This window comes from Artemia sp. Qi Xiang Cuo, chromosome 10, assembly GCF_049724085.1.
Source record: "Artemia sp. Qi Xiang Cuo chromosome 10, ASM4972408v1, whole genome shotgun sequence".
In the NCBI taxonomy this organism is placed as follows: domain Eukaryota; kingdom Metazoa; phylum Arthropoda; class Branchiopoda; order Anostraca; family Artemiidae; genus Artemia; species Artemia sp. Qi Xiang Cuo.
The window spans coordinates 48048570-48066229 of NC_142803.1; the positions used below are offsets into that span (position 1 = coordinate 48048570).

A 17660-nucleotide genomic window follows, 5' to 3' on the forward strand; every position below is an offset into this window, starting at 1 on the left:
CTGTGGTTGCATCTGCGAGTCATGATGAACTCCATATTTGAATGCATTGGTAGTAGGGGCTGTCATGATTTCATCAGTCAATGAATTCCAGTAGGACATATTTCTATTGGAGAAGAAGTGGTTTGCTTTATGTATCCAACTCTCTTCCAAACGGTTTCAATGAAGACCATGTAGTCTACTGTTGGGTGTCTAGTTGGAGATAATATGGAAGGTTGTTGCTGGTTAATAACTTCTTAGTCAGGATCATGTCTCCCCTTTGTCTTCTATAAACTAGTGATGGTAGCTCAAGTTTTCTCTATCTTGCAGAATATTCAAGACTTTTGTACTCTTCTATCCATCATATGGCCTTTCTTTGAATGGACTCAAGGACAATTACATCATCCTTAATGATAGGGCAGGAAACAACCATTTCATATTTTATGATAGGTTGAACCTAGAGTTTTGTACAGCTTTAGCATGGTCTGTGGAGCTCTGGAGGAGATTTTCCTTTTTATTAACCCTAGTCTTTGTGATGCTTTACCATCAGCCATTCTTGTATAGGATGTGAATTTCAAATTTTTATCTATAACAAGCCTGGGACCCCTTTCTTCAGTTGCAGCAGAAGAAGGCTGAGGCTGCACATTATTTGAATCTATCCTGCATTCATAACCAGTTATTTTTCCCAAAATGGATGCTAGAGGACATCAATTTTTATTCAGAGAGGATCAAAATGCCATGGAATAGAAGTTCCAAGATAGCCATTCAATTTTTCATGGCTTAAGCCTTGGGTCAGAAGTTATGAGGCCCCATCTTCATAGAAAAACAGAAAAATCCCTTTTTTGCACGATTAGAATTTATTTTCTTATCTATTTAGTTAATGCCACAGCTAGCAGGGTATTGTAAATCATTATTGCAAGACTCATCCCTAACGGTTCATTAAAATACTACTGCTGATGTCCATGTAGCTCTTATAATCTTAATAGCTCCTTTGTAGTGCCATTTCTGGAGTAGAAACACTGGGAAGCATAGCACAGGTAACATTGTACTCTATAATTGAATAACCTAACCTGGAGGTTCAGTCCCTTTTTGACTCCCTTAGCAAGTGAAAAAAAAACAACGTGTTTTGAAGAAATAACTCTCTAATTAAAAACAGTCTTTATATTTACTTTTATGTCCACAAAATAATTATATTTTTAAAGTTCAATTTCTCAAAAGAAACAACATACACCTTGAACTCTTTAGATATGTGACAAGTTGCATATAATTAATGAGAAAGTTACCTGTGAGAAGTAAAACCTACATTTAAGCCCATCCTATGGTATTTTGTGGCCAAGTATGGCTCTGCAACATGGGTGCTCCAGAATTCAGCTGCAGAATACAGGATCTTCATTAAATGATTTTAGATGTTTTCCAGAGACACTGTATATGGATAACTTTGAGTAGCTGCTTGATTGACCATATATCAAACAACAAGCTCTACAAAAATATGGTTCTATCCCATTTTCAAGGACTATAATGAGAGAAAGGTAGATATGGCTAGGACAGGAGCGTCCCAAGGCTCATTTTATTAGAGGGGGGGGGGGCGATCTTCGTAAATTTAACCGAATCACTACCTAATTTATGTTGAATTTTCTGCAGAAATCAAGTTTTATTAAATTTCGATCGATTTTGCAAAGTTTCTGCCTAAATTTTCGCCTTTGGCGAAAATTGTACCAAATGCCAAAAAATTGGGGGGGGGGGGCAGCACGCCCCTGGGCTAGGATACACTTTTCAGATAAAGGATGACAGATTGCCAGATATTATTCTTTTTGGCCATCCATCTAAGACCAAACAAAAAAGCAGGTTGTCCCCAACAGTATGGGGAAAGTTTGTAAGCAAACTGGGACTTCTTGGGAAGGGTAAAGACAGAAGCTTTGAATAAATTAGAGGAGAGGGGGCACACACAGCTGCATTATCCCCAGGAGGCTCTGTGCTGCAGTTCAGCAGCTGAAGTGGCTTATTAGTAATATTTCAGCAAGTTGACTTGTTTAGTTTCATTGCCTAAGTTTGACAAAAACTTTTAATTTTTTTGTAACATTTAGTTGGGTAGGGGCTATACTTAAATATTGCTTTGCAAACTACACAATAAATATCAACAAAATAGCTCAAATAAACTGACTTGTGATGTTCCCAATATTTATATAATTCTAAAAACTGGCACTTGACTGAAAAGTGATTTTCCTCAAGTTTCGTTTTTATAGAGAACTATAACTTAGGGATATACCTGGAGGAGGATCCTGAGATAGGGTCCCTTCTGACATATCTTAAATTCTCCCAAACATCTGGCGACTTCTTATTTAAATTATCAAGCAAATTTTTTTTGTTTTATTATTCCCCCACCCCTAAAATCCTGCATACATGCCTGACAAAAAGTTATCAATGTCATGGCATCTGCAATGCTACTCAGTTAGTCTTATATTTACTGTAGGCTTCAAAGAAACGTTTTGCTCCTAAGAAAGCATCCTGTTTTTTTGAGGCCAGTTTGTGTTTTCAGTTAATAATAGAAACAGTAACTTATCCAATGAACTAGTTTGCTTTCATATTTTCAACAAATGCAGACTGTGATTCATGAGTACAATCTGAATATTCACTAATTTACCTTGAATGCACTGATGGTAAAGCAAAAATGACATGGTAAAGATAAGTTGAAAAGACTAGCTTGATAAAAAGAGATTCCTGGCTTTTATTAAATTTTTCTTTATAAAATTTGTTGGTATATGTCCCCTGGCTAAACCTCCACATTTCGAAACTGCTCCCTGATGACTCCTCTGTCCTCATGGCTGAAATAGCTGCAATATATGCGGCTCTGAAGGTAGTCCATGCAAATCCTTCTCCCAGGAAAAAGACAGTTGTATTCTCCGACTCCCAATCATCTCTACAAATTATCAAGAAAATCCATTTTGAAGTTACTGACAGAGATGTCCATTGGTTTGCGAGAATTGGTAATAGCCCTTGCAAAAGAGGGGGGTCAGTGTCATTATTGGATATCAGAAAAAAATAGATATTAGCCAATTTTTTTCGTCAACTTATCCAGAAGATGGCACCAGATTTCCTCAGGTAATTTTTGCTTGTTGGGTCCTTGAGAGCATAGCCACCAGTCTGACCATGGTGGAGAGCAGCAGAGGTAAGTCAAATTAAGTCAAAGCATATTTGTTGTTAATACTTGTCAATATGCACCTGGTGCAGCAATGTTCAAAATATATGGTGAGTTCAAGACATACAACTTCTACCAAAACAACTAAAAAGAGTCCAGTACAATAAACCATACATTTATGTTTAATGAATGTTCACTTGCATGGGTGAATGATCCAAGATTTGATTGATTAAACCCATGATATCCATTAAGAAATGAAGCTAAGGGGGGAGGGGTGTTGTAAGGTGGGGATGGAGGGGAGGGTGCTAACAACTTGAAAAATTTAACTATTAACCTTGAAAATTTAGTGCATGTCTGCAGTTGTTGGTATAATGGACAATTTTGTCAATACATTCTTTAAATCCCTCCTCCAAACTTAAAACCATAGCTGAACCCTTGTAACCATTGTGCATAGCATGGATTTGTTAGTAACAGACCATATCACACAAATGTAAAGTAAAGTTTTCACATTAATTACGTTAATGATTAAAATATAAATTCCCACTATGGTTTGGATTTTGTGTGGTATGTTGTTATGGTTTTATTTCTTGATATTTTAATGTTTAAAAAGGATAATAGTAACATTCAAGGTGGTGTACCAGATATTGGTAAATGTACCAGTTGTTGTTTTCTTTGCCAAGATTAATTCAGCCTTGGTCTTTTGTGCAAAGCACTTTATATAATACAAAATTTCAATGTTTACTTTGGGGTAACATAATTGTAAAACAACTAATATTATTTATCTATTAGAATGTAAAATCTGTGGCTTACAATATGTGGGGGAAAGTATTAACAACATGTATGTTAGATTTTTGGGACAAAAAACCACAATTAACAGGAAAAAACTAATAATTATCTAGTATAACACTGTAATAATGGTACTCTTTAAGTAATTTAACTATTACAATTTTAGAAAATTTAGATTTAAATAATTTAACTAAAGAAGAGAAAAATAATAAATTATGTAAAATTGAACACTATTGGATCCATGCTCCTGGTACTGCTTATCCTTTTGGGTTGAATGATTGAGTTGCTAAATATGGAGACATGTCTAATGTTGTTGTGAATTGTATAAATGGATCATCCTTCTTTTAATCACCCCATTAAACATAAAAATCAATCAAGAGGGCATAGGAAAAATAATAGAAAAAATCATATAGATTTAAATATTTATTTGAGGGATTTGTGCCAGCTATTTGAGTCTAACGGTATGGCTAGTATAATAAAATGTTTAAATAAGTTATCAAAAAATAATTTAATAAAATTACTTTGGGCTATAAATAATAATACACCAGGTAATTCAAGAACTAAACTAACTTATGATATGGTGTGTATTTTAGGTAAAACCAAATATATTTCAAATTATAAAAAGTCTGATAAGACTGTTAATAAGGAGAAGAGACTAAATTTATCAATAAATTTTAGAAGTAAACTAATAGAGGATATAAATTCATCTGGCATTTTAAATCAGCGTAATGTGAAACATGCCCTTCCTAGTAATTTAAATTATAAGAATATTCCGATTATAACATGTAAGTTCTCAAAAACGATTGGACAGATGATTTTTAATTATAATTTAATACACAAGAATTTTGACAAGGAGAGTAATTAGAAACCTGTTTGTAATTGTGAGCAATTTTTATCATTTGGAGTGTCAATAATTCATTGCAAGTAACATATTCTCTGGCTTTAGTTTCAGCCAAAAGAGTGGACTCATTTGATTTCACTACATTATATACAAATCTACCAATTAATGTAGTGTTTGTAAATTTAAAAAAGATAAAAGAGAGCTTTCCATTTGTCTAATTTGGTTTTTCTAAAAATTGATAATTATAATAAGAAGGCTAGATGGACTAATTTCTTTAATAATATTACTAGTTCAAGATACTATAGCTTAGATATGATTATGATTTACTAGAATTTATTCTATTCAATACTTTTATAAAAATAAACGGTAATCTGTGTAAGCAAAGTATTGGAATCTCTACAGGTGGTAATGCTAGGCCATTCATAGCAGACCTGTTTTTAAGACATTTAGAATATAAATTTATGATTGATAAAAAGAACCCAAGTAATATAAAATATTTGCTTTCAAATAATAAAAAGATAATTAGATGACCTTCTGGTGTAGCACAGATTGGCAACCAACATGCTGAACTCAAGATGGGGATGAACAAGGGCTGCATAAAGCTTCTTGATAACTCTTGGTTGGCAACTTGTCATTGAATGCTTGATCAAACCAAGGACCTCGTTTGCCTTAGCTACTTGGTTTCAACAGTGACTATGATATTTAAGCTTATTGTCAACAATTATCCCAATTTCACACTCCTCCTTGGTACTCCGAATAGGCATATCAGCACCTGCAGAGTCAACCATATGATAATTATGGCAAGGGTTGTTTGGACTGAGAACCAGGACTTTGCATTTGCATGGGTTGAACTCAAGCACCCAGGTTGTTGAGATCTTCTTGTGGAGAAGAGCAACTTTCTGTTGAGGCTGCTGGAGTAAAAAGTTTGGAATCGTCTGCATAAGTTCCAAGCCATTCTTGCCCACCTCAGGAGCATCATATGTAGAAGATAAACAGTGTTGGGCCATGTTTGGTCCCTTGGGGGACACCACTCTTAATGTGAATTGGCATGGAGTAGATGAGGAAACCTCTTTCATCATATACAGCAACAATCTGGATTTTATCAGATAGGAAGCTGCAGATCCATTGGGCAACATCATTGTCTATCTGATATACTGACAGCTTGATCATCAATCAGGTAGTGGTGAGAAATTTTATCAAAGGCCTTAGCTTCATCCAGTAGGAACATGTTAACTGGAAACCCCTGCTCAAGCAGATCAGTTATAGACTCATAAGCTAGTATTAGATTTGTTTTGATAAACATACCTTTGCTGAAGCCATGCTGACCACAAAAAAGAAGGCCATTCTTGGCCATACATGCTATGATTGCATCATTGACTATCCCTTTGATAAATTTGGCCACAACCAAGGTCAGGCTAATTGGTTGACAGTTCTCAGGCTGGATTCTAGACCCTTTCTTGAATATCAGAGTAATTATGACTTACCACCAATCTGCAGGTAGGCTACTAGTCTGAAGAGACAGCTTGAATAGTGAACAGAGTAGCTTGGGTACTATATCTGCAATTTTTGGCATTGGGTACTCAAACACCTTGGGAGCAGGGCACAGTGGCTTGTCAGGGGGATCCACTGAGAAATTGTACAAATGTCACCTCATTGAGGTATACAAGCTTTATTACCTACAAAAACATCCAAGCTTCTGATGTTCTCAACTTCAGCCACACAAACCTTTGTGGTCACAACCTCAAGCTTCATGAGGAGAGATTCCAAAAGGATATTGGCCAATATATTATTCAAGAACTGAGTAACACAACACTAGAACAAGCTCCCCTTTGAAGTCATCAATGCCAACTCATTAAACTTATACAAGTAGGGATTGGACAAACACTACTGTGAAAGTGCCTATAATTTTTGTCAATTTAAAAGATTTTTTTAGAGGTCCTGTGGCCTATTTGTTTTGCATTATATTATTAAATGTGTCGTTCAGCAAATTAGCAATGTCCTCTGAATCTTCCAGTTTTTTTCCTTCAGAGTTGAGCAGGAATAGAATAGCTCATTATGTGTATTTATGTGCAAAAACAAATGCTCAGGCCTACTGTGCTGTGGTAATAGCCTGAGATTTAAAGGAACTAACAAACAGCAAAGAAAAGAATGGTACTAGACTATAGTAAATATAATAGGAATATTTAAAGTAAGATATATAGTTTCAATCAAACATGCCTCTATTCCTAAGGTTTACCTTTAGTCCCAATTGCCAGCAAGATAAGGCAGTAACAACCTCCAGTAGATTTCTTGCTTGTGTGATGACTTTAGTTGACATTTGAGTTCCAATTGAGCTTCTAGTCAACATTGGCCCAAACTTTGTTGACCACATCTTTGAATGAGTCCATAATGGCTGCCTGAACTGTCAACCCATTATAAAGTGGTACCGCTCAAACACAGTGTAGCTCAGGAGAAAGGGTAAATACTTGTTTCACTACCCAAGAATTCTTCAGCTTCTGGGCTGTAATTACATCACCCCTCTTTTGTTCATATGTCAGGGTGGGCAACCGAAGCTTGTAGGCATTATTCATATGAAGTATAATGCAGGGTGGGGATGAGCATAGTTGTTCTTAGGATTGGTGGCACCAGAGGAAAATTAATTGTAATACCCCCTGCCAACTCAAATATAAGCAAAAGTCACATCAAAATGCCTGATCAAAGTGGTCAGCTCCCCAGCAGCAGCACCCCACCCCCCTTAACAGCTCTGTGAACAAGTTTTGTTGACCTTCTCTGTACATTCTCTATGACCCTAGCCTGCATTTTGTATTTCTGTAGTGCTACATACAGTTTCTTTGCCACAAAGGGTTTTCTTGTGCTGAACATGAACTTAATAAGCCCAAGGGCTAGGTCAGTTTTAGCAACCTGTATCCACATGCAGCTATGAAATTTCAATGCATTATTAATAATAACTACTAGGTCCTTCTCTTTACTTACTACTTCTAGTTGTTAATCTTTAATATAAAAAGTATAATGAGGGTTGATATGTTGAGGATGCAAAACTTGGCAATTTGAACTATTGAATTACAGGATCCGAACAGTGTACCATGTTTCCAGACTATTCAATTCTTGCTGTAAGTAAAATATCTCATCTTCAGTTTCCACAGTAGGCCTACCAAACAGTTTAGAATCATTAGTATATAGATAAGCAAGTTTTTCAGGTTATTTCTGCAGTCATTTAAATACATGCTGAACAGAGTTGATCCAAGAATTCTTTGTGGGACACCACTGATAAGAGGAGATATGGTTGAGTAGATAATGTTGCCATCATCATAACCTTCTTAGAAATTCCAGAGAAAAAAGCCTGAATCCACAGAACAGCCTCTTCTACTAGTTGATAAGCTCTTATTTTCAGGTTCTAGTCAGGGTTTTCTACTTTGTCAAATGCTTTTGCCTGACCAAGCAGGAGAATGTCTATAGATTAGCCAGTTTCCAAAAGTTTCATAATAGGGTAAAATTTTAATTCAGCTACTTTTTGCTATCTTGGAAAGGAGATATGTTAGGAAAATGGAACTTTCAGGGATAGTTCTAAAGAATAAAGTATGTCTGGGAAAGATATTTTGAAGTAACTACCTCCACTCTTTCCCTCTCTAGAGGGCCCAAAACCTTAAAAATCTGTTATAAAAGTGAAACCTTGCAAAATAGATATCCTGCTTAGATGAAATACAACAGAACTGTTTTCAGCTTCACAACTTTGCTCAATCCCAATTTATGAGGTTTCAAAGATCAACAAATACATTTCCAAAAGTTAAAAAAAAAAAACCCATTGATATGGCTTAAAATTTTTACTCAAATAACAGGAATTACATTTTCAGAACTAAAATTAGAGAAAAAGAAACTGATAGCCTAACTGAAAATTAAGGTAAAATGTTGTTTTGTCAAAATTTTAATATGTATAGGCTTGTCAAGTAGACAAATTTCTAAGAATTAGAAATCAGAAGAGGGGGTACTTTTCAAGATACCAGTAGTCATTCAAGAAGTGAATTTTTGTTAATGCTAATGGAATAAAACAAAATAGAATGAAAATATAATAGTTCAGAAACAAATTTGGGCTATATATTTGCACATTAGGGGGGAGGGGGTAAAGCACAGCATATATTAAATACATAGCCTAACCCAACCTAGGGACCTTTTAGTCCCCCTGAACCCCAAAACACTAAAGCTTATTTATAGTTCCTGGAGTGAGAAACCATATGTAATGCCTATCTCTATACAGCATCTTGTATAAGTACTGGGTAATGGCAATCACAGCTTTGCTTTTCTCAACACGTGACTACTGGTATCTTGAAAAGTAACAAAGAGGGTTAACATGGAAGCTTGGCAATATGTTCATGATCATAGAGTACGTTTTTGGCCCTGGACCTATCCCTGAAAGTTTTGTTTTCCTAACCTAACCCCTTTCCAAGATAACAAAAAGTAGCAAAACTAGAATTTTACCCATAACAGTATCATAAGAATGGTTTAAGTTAGTTTCAACAAATAATCTGTAATTCTCAAAAATAAATCATTTTATCATCATTGACAATACCTTCCATTAATTTGCAAATCACTTTGGTAAGACTAATTGGTCTGTAATTTTTAGGATAATCCTTGTTTCCTTTCTTGGAAACAGGTTTGATGTGTGCAATCTTCTAATCTTGGGGTAGTTCTTCCCTTTCTCTTGACATGTAAAACTTTTGAGACAGTATCTCTAAAACTAGACTCAAACTTTAAATATTGGTCTAAGATTAAGCTCCATTATTGACTATTCATTTAAAATATTCAGCTTTGTTAAAGAATGACATAGGGTACCAAACCAGTTACCTACCCCCAACAAATAAACTGACCCCCCCCCCCAAAAAAAAAATAAGAAAAAAACTTCTAACTCACTGATTTTCTTTAGGAATGACAGCTTTTCATCTTTTTCTTCCTCATGCTTAACATACAACAGCATTTTTAGGTCAGTTTGATGCATCTATTGACACAAAGCAGAGTCTAACTTTTGCCAATCTAGGAATTTTGCATGGAATTTGGATTTTTTTGAAAGGCATATAATTAATATTAACAATTAGAGAAAATTTTGAGTATTTTTGAGGAATGGTGTGGTTTTCTTAATGATAAAAAAAAACATCCTTTCAAAAATCCAAAAGGGTAGTGTTGCTTTACTGGTCACAGCAAACCTATTTCCCAACATGGTTGTTTTTTCTAATCTAAACAGAAAACTGGTTGGAAACTGAATGGATGGCCATGTTGCAAAATTGGTTTGGAGTCTTTTCTCTTGAATTAAGGCTATACAGGTTGCAAAACAAATAACAGGAAACATTTCTTAATCTAGTTTTATTCCGGATACTGATAATGTTAAGGCTCTGCCTCAAGTTTTACGATTTTCTCCTTTCCAACCTTTTTCTAAGGTTTCGGTAATCTTTAACGTTTAAAAAAAATTACATTTGCAAAATTTCTTTGCCATTTTTCTAGGATTTAATCAAATAATCTCAATATGAATACTTTATTTGGAGAAACCCAATCGAACCTTTCAAACATTTCATGGTAACAAACTTTAAGTAAGGAGTGATGCAGCTCAATAGTAACCAAAACACTAAAAACGGAAGTTTAAATGGAGTTATTGTGGTGATTCCAAATATACAAGTTTCTTTAAGTTTAGTGCTACCCATTAAAGGCTACAAGCCTGATAGAATTTGCTTGGTTTTCAAAAACGGGGAGAAACACCCCCTAAAAGTAAAAAAATCTTAACAAAAATTCACATTATCAGATTAATTGTTGTAATTTAATTCAGCTTCTTTTTTTCAAGCATAGGATATAATACTTCAGCTCTGTTTTTCTTTAGGTAAAAATAACCCTGCAATGAGTTCTGGTGATGGTGGCAATAGTTGGTGTTGTATTTATTGCCATGAAGCTTGGAATGGTTGTGGGTGCTTTGGGTCACTCATAATGGGCATCAGGGGCATATGCATTGGCAATGTATCCCTGAAGATCTTTCAACCAATTATACCAGACCAGCAATGGAGCTAAATGAGTTCTTAAAGTCAAAATGAACAACATTTACTGCAAGATATGTTTGGAAGAGTAGAAGTTCTGTTTTATTTGTTAATACTATTGCTTTTTTTATATTTTTCACATTTTGATATTATAATTTTATTTGTTTCATTACCAAGCTCCTATCTAAAAAAAAGTATGGAATATTAGCTATACCTTTGGCAGTAACATGACCCCCCACAGTACAAGAGGAAAGGTCTATAAGTTAAAAAATAACCTGTTTACATATAATATTTACATATAGCATACATTTTACTGGTGGAGGGAGACCAAAATTACTACTGGGAGTTTTTCCATGGAGAGGATTTTCAATAAGGAGAGAAGTTTCCAGGGAGTAAATTTCTTAGGGAAAATTTTACTCTGGGTGAATTTGTGAAAATTCATATGCAAATGTTCATTTAATGTCTTGCTTTCTCTTATCCAACTCAATTTTATGCTTGAGATGTTAAGGGTAATTGATCAGGATAAATTTTCACCAGGATTCAATTGTCTACAGGATATTTCCTTGGGGAATAGGATTTTTCTGGAGGTGGAGCCAAATTTCCTGGTATTATTAAAAAAAAGGAATTATAAATTAAGTTAATTATGTATATGAGGGGGTTGCTCCCTCCTCAAGACCTTGCTCTTTATGCTAAAGTTTGACTTTTAGTCCTACTTCTTGAAGAATGACTCATGAAACATAAAGGCTGTATAAATAAACATTTTTTATCAGTTTTAAATAAAGCTGGCATAAAGAACAAGGTACTTACTATACTTAATATTGTCAGGTTGTTTAAAGTTTTGATGTTGCTCCTTACTTTCAGTTGAAAAACTTGTTTTTTTTAATTTAGTTTCATATAAGATTGACTTTTTAGTCAATTTTACCTTTACTATATCTTGCAGTTAAAGTAGGCTAACATGCTATTCTTTAAGCTTTTGAATAGAATCCTTAGAAGTGTTATCTAACTGTGGCTTATTGGGATTTGGGTTATAATTTGGGTTATATTGTTCTAGGGGGTTTAAGTTTTTAGAAATTGGAAGTAGAATAGTAGGTTTATTATATTATGGAGTTGCTAGACAAGTAGAACACTATAAATGCTAGGGTTAATGATAAAAGTTTAGCAAAATATGGAATGACAAGTTTCTCAGGACCTACATTTACAGGATCTTGGCAAGCATTTATAAGTGAATTCTCAATGTTTTTTTAGGGAATTCATTTCTTGTCTTACTTCAGTCAAGTTCTTGTGTAAAAAATATTGTAGTTGTCTCTACTGTCATCCTAAAAAAAGTGAATTGGTAAGTCACACACTGAGTTCACACCACAATGTAGAAAACTAGCTAGGCAAGCAGTGTTCAGGGGTGTCATTTCAAGGAGGGGTGGGGGCAGTTCCCAAACATTTTGGCTAGTAACATCCTTTTATAAAACTACAATCTTCTATCAGAATAAAGCTCTTATATCTGGAAAAATTAGCCTCTTAGCCCCCCCCCCCCCACATAAAAAATTATGCAATAGGGCAAAACTGATAGAATTCAAGAAAAAATGTAAGAAATAAATAAATCACTAATTCATACCTGAAACTGAATAGATTTTTAGTCTAAAACTGAATTTCCTTCAGGTTTGCAGTTGTACTTAAATTTAGCTTTTTTTTTCAAGCATAGGATGTAATACTTCAGCTAAATTGTCTGTTTTTCTTCAGGTAGAAATAAGGATACTCTTGTACTAAACAGACTCTTTTATATAGTGCTAGTTTGGTAAATGCTAATGAAATAAAATAAAATAGGATGACTACACAATAGTTTAGAAACAAATTTGGGATATATATTTGCACATTATGGGGGGGGGGACAAAGCATGGCATATATTAAATACATAACCTAACCTAACCAAGGTACCTTCCCCCTCCCAAAAAAAACAAACAAACAAACAAAAAAAAAACATTTTCAATATTGTATACACAATTAAAACCATGCTATACATTGTATTTCTCTACAACATTGTCTTGTATCATCCCATAAAAATGGGACTTGAGTTTGAGATATAAGAAGAGTCCCTTTAGTACAACAGTACCAAAATAAGCCTTCAACAAGTTCTGGGGATGGTGGGGTATTTACTGTAATAAGGCTTAGAATGGTTGTGGATGCTTTTGGGTCACTTGTGATGGGCATAAGGGGCATATGCATTGGTGCAGTATCCCTGAAGACCTATCAACCAATTACACTGGGTCATTGAAGAGCTAGATGACTTTTTAAAGTCAAAAGGAAAAAAGTTTTACTGCCAGACATGTTTAGAAGAGTAAAAGTTAGAAGTTCCGTTTTCTTAGTCAATATTGTTTTTGTATATTTATTTGCTTTGGAATATTAAAATTTTGTCTGTTTGCAATACAAGTATCTGAAGGTTTAAATGTATTTTTTTTACTTTTTGATATCTTTTACTTGTTTTCAATACAATAATCTGAAGGTTTAAATCTAAAAAATTTGACAAATTTAACCATGAAACAATCTATTTTTAGGTGCTATGAGGGAGGTCTTAGGTAATTTTTTTTGTGGTTCATATTATTGACTTACAAATAAAGTAAACATACCACTCAATGCCTCTTTTTATGCTCTTTCAAATATAATAATTGCTTTGGTAAAATTCTACTTTAGATACTTTTGGCTATCTTGGAAAGGGGTAAGGTTAGGAAAATGAAACTTTCAGGGATGGGTATAAAGGCTAAAGTATGCCCCAGGAAGGTATTTTGAAGTGCCTACCTCCACCTCTTCTCTCTCTAGAGGGTCCTGAAATCTGCCTACATGAGACCTATTGAAATTTTAACCAAACAACATTTTACCTTAATTTTTAGTTATCAGTTTCTTTTTCTCTGGCTTTAGTTCTGAAAATGTGATTCCTGTTATTTGAGTAGAATTTTAAGCCATATCAATGTTTTTTTTTCGAAATTTTGGAAATGTATTTGCATATCTTTAAAACATTATAAATTGGAATTGAGCGAAGTTGTGAAGCTGAAAACAATTTGTTATACTTCATTTAAGCAGAAGATCTATTTTTAAAGGTTTCACTTTTATAACACAGATTCTCAAAGGTCATCAGAGGTCAAGGACCCTCTAGAGGGAGGATTGGAGGTAGGTACTTCAAAATACCTTCCCAGGACATACTTTACCCAGTACTCTTGCATTATATGGGCCTTTCAAAAAGTCAAGTTTGGTTAATGCTAATGAAATAAAATAGGATGAATATATAATAGTTTAGAAACAAATTTGGGCTATATATTTGCACATTAGGGGGTGGGGGATAAAGCATAGTATATATTAAATACCTAACCTAGGTACCCCCCCCTAAACCCCCAAAAAACAACAGTTTAAATATTGTATATGTGATAAAAACCATGCTATCGTTATAGTACTCTATAGCAGTAAACCCATCAAAAATGGGTTTCTCATGACTGGTTTCCTTGTAAAGGCCCATATAATGCAAGAGTACCCTTTAGCCTGTAGACCGATTCTTGAAAGTTTCATTTTCCTAACTTAACTCATTTCCAAGATTGCCAAAAGTAGCTGAAGTAGATTTTTACTATGTTTTTTTTTTTTCAAAATCTAGGAAATGTATTTGCATATCTTTCAAACCTTATAATTTGGGATTGAGCAAAGTTTTGAAGCTGAAAACAAATTTGTTGTACTTCATTTAAGCAGAAGATCTATTTTGCAAGTTTTCACTTTTATAACATGCAGTTTCTAAAGGTCATCAAAAGTCAATATTCTCTAGAGAGAGAAGGAGTGGAGGTAGATACTTCAAAATACCTTCCTGGGACATACTTTGGCCTGTAGACCCATCCCTGAAAGTTGCATTTTCCTAACCCAACCCCTTTCCAAGAAAGCCTAAAGTAGCTAAAGTAAAACTTTACCATGCTTCATTGCACATTCAAATTTACCCACCCCACCCCCCGAATGTGCAAACATATACCCGGAATTAGAATATACCATGAATTGTCAAACACAAAGTTTCAAATAGCAAAATTTAGTGCTATTTTTGTTGACAGCATTTGAAAAACTTCAAATGGTAGGAAAATGCTTTATATTTGAGTTGCCTAATAAATGAGGTTTGAATTGTCATAAATAATAATTGTTATAAAAAGTATTGGTAAAATTCTACTTTAGCTACTTTTGGCTGTCTAGGAAAGGGGTTAGGTTAGGAAAATGAAGCTTTCAGGGATGGATCTACAGGCTTAAGTAGGCTATGTCCCAGGAAGGTATTTTGAAATAGCCTGTAATTTTATTTCTGATGTAAATGGGAGGTAAGTTTAAACTTTCACCCCACCCCCTCTAATGTGCAAATATATAGGCCTACCTTGATAGAATTGGTAGGCCTATATGTAGAGGTGGGGGCTAAAATTCATTGCCTTAAATTACCTTAAATCGCACTTGCTAGCGATAGGACAAATCCTGTGTCCGCCAGCTTCAGTGATGATAGTTAATCATCATTTGTGGCGTCCCAAATGGTGCACCACTGTTTGTTGAGCCACTCCTTATCCACTGATGACTTGAACGCATCCACGCTGGTAGAGGTTACTGTTTTTTCACTAAGGGAGTTCCACAAGCTGACAACTCTCTTTGAGAAGAACTTGTTCCTTAGTCTGGTGTTGGCTCGTTTCCGGAAAAGCTTTTGAGAATGACCACGAGTTCTATTTGAATTGTCCGGTTGGAAAAGGCCAGGAATGGAAGCCTCAGTATTTAGGAGCTTGTATGCTGTTATCACATTGCCTTGTTTGTGACAATATGTTAGAGATGGTATTCTAAGCTTACTGAGACGGGATGGATAAGGGACATCATAAAGGTCTCTAATACATTTTGTTGCCCTCCTCTGGACTGATTCTAGAGCTGCTTGGTCTGTCATATTGATTTGGCATGCGATACACATTCCAAACTCTAGCCTTGGTCAAACTAGACTCTTGTATAGCTTGGTCACAGCAGTTGGAGATCTGCTAGTGAACGTTCTTTTGATTAAGCCAAGAGTCCTAATGTGCAAACATATACCATGAATTAGAATATACCATGAATTGTCAAACGCGAAGTTTCAAATAGCAAAATTTGGTGCTATTTTTGTTGACAGCATTTGAAAAACTTTAAATGGTTAGGAAAATGCTTTATATTTGAGTTGCCTAATAAATGAGGTTTGTATAGTTTTAAATAAGTATTTTTGGAATATACTACTCTTGATCAACCTATTTATAAACTAGTGATATTTTTTAACCACTTTTTAATAACTTAACTAGTATTGAAAATTTCTTTATGTGGTCACAAAAATGGAATACTTTCTGGGCCCCTTTAAGGGCTCAAGATGCAATTAGCCCCAGAAGCAATTCTTTAATTATGAAAGAGCATAAAAAAGGTATCAAATAATGTTTTCATTTTCATCTTAGCTAAATTATAAGGCCCATTAGAAATTAACCCATACCATTCAATTTTCCAGCCATCACTTTAAAAATAGTAGTAATTACCAGAATAGCCTACTATTTCAACTGTAGTTAAATTTAAGGTTATTTGTAGGCTATGCCTAGCTAATAGGATATGAGCATGGTAAATTTGTGGCAATTTATATTACTAGCCTATGAATAAGAGAACATACCACTCAATGTCTGTTACCACCCAATAAACTTAATTGGGATGCTACTGATGATGGAACAGCACCTGGTCACTAAAGAACGTTGGAATGATGACTCAAGTCATCATTCTGGAGCTCTAGAAGTAGAAATCCTTAGATTGCTGCTTGCTGCAATTTAAGGTAATGCCTTTTTTATGCTCTATCTAAATATAATAATTGCTTTAGTTTGAAATTCAATTTTAAGCCCTTTGCAGACCCTCTTCTTCTTTGAAAAACACCACATGGAATCAATAATAGAATCCTTTTGGCTTCTAGGAAGTTTCATCTAAAAACACAATTAATGCAATGAAAATCAATACACATTAACCCTTTTGCCCTGGAGCCCATCAAATGATGGGTGGCTAATTTTTGCTCACCAGATGCTATCTAGTGCAAAAAGTAGTCACTAAAACCATGCTCTTTGTATTCTTGAGAGATCTACCAATCTATTGATGTATCACACATGTTGTTCAGAACATTACAATGGATGAAAATTTAATTTGAAAAAAGTGGGAAAAGTCTGTTAGAGGTGGGTAATTTCTAGTTAGATATTCAAGTAGGCATATCATTTATTTTTCCACTTTTGTAATATCATTAAAACTAGATAGCCAAAACTAATCAATGAGAGTACTATTTAGTGACTAGTGCCATCTAATGAATGAATGAATGTTTTTTATTTCCAATCATAAATAACACAATGTTACACAACGGAGTAATTAAAAAAATAAAAAAAAATAGAAAAGTAAGACGCAATAATAGAAAAAACAAGACTTCAATAACAATCTATATACAGCATACTAAACTCTTAATCAAATTAGCCTACGATAGCTCGGTACATATCATGATCAGGATTGAGGGAACACCGAAATCGGACGATTCGCTCAGTAGCTACAGTAGTCGGGTCCGCAACGCTGTAATTTTTCGAAACTCTTAAATTTCTCTCCCATGGCGCAACACTTAACAGATATTTTGCATACTTATATTAAACCCGACGGACTGAGCGCTTATCTGATTCGGTGAAAAGAGACCAAAACGGCAAGAGTGACAGAACATGCGGGATAACAAACACGGAATAAAGCCTTCCGAGTATATGGCGGTTATACATACGTTTGCAGGGTAGGAGTAGTCCGTATGCTTTGTGTGCCTTTTCTGAAAAATGCTCAACTAGTGCTTCACGAGTAGACCGCAGATCTGATGGGATCGGCAGTCCAAGATAAGTGAGAGATGGCTTTGAGCTCA

General features: G+C 34.7%; 1 protein-coding gene across 1 annotated transcript in view; it reads right to left on the reverse strand.

Annotated features, from left to right (window-relative positions):
* LOC148947833 (uncharacterized) overlaps window positions 1–17660 on the reverse strand; it is a 262032-nt gene that overhangs the window by 93700 nt on the left and 150672 nt on the right. The window lies entirely within an intron of this gene.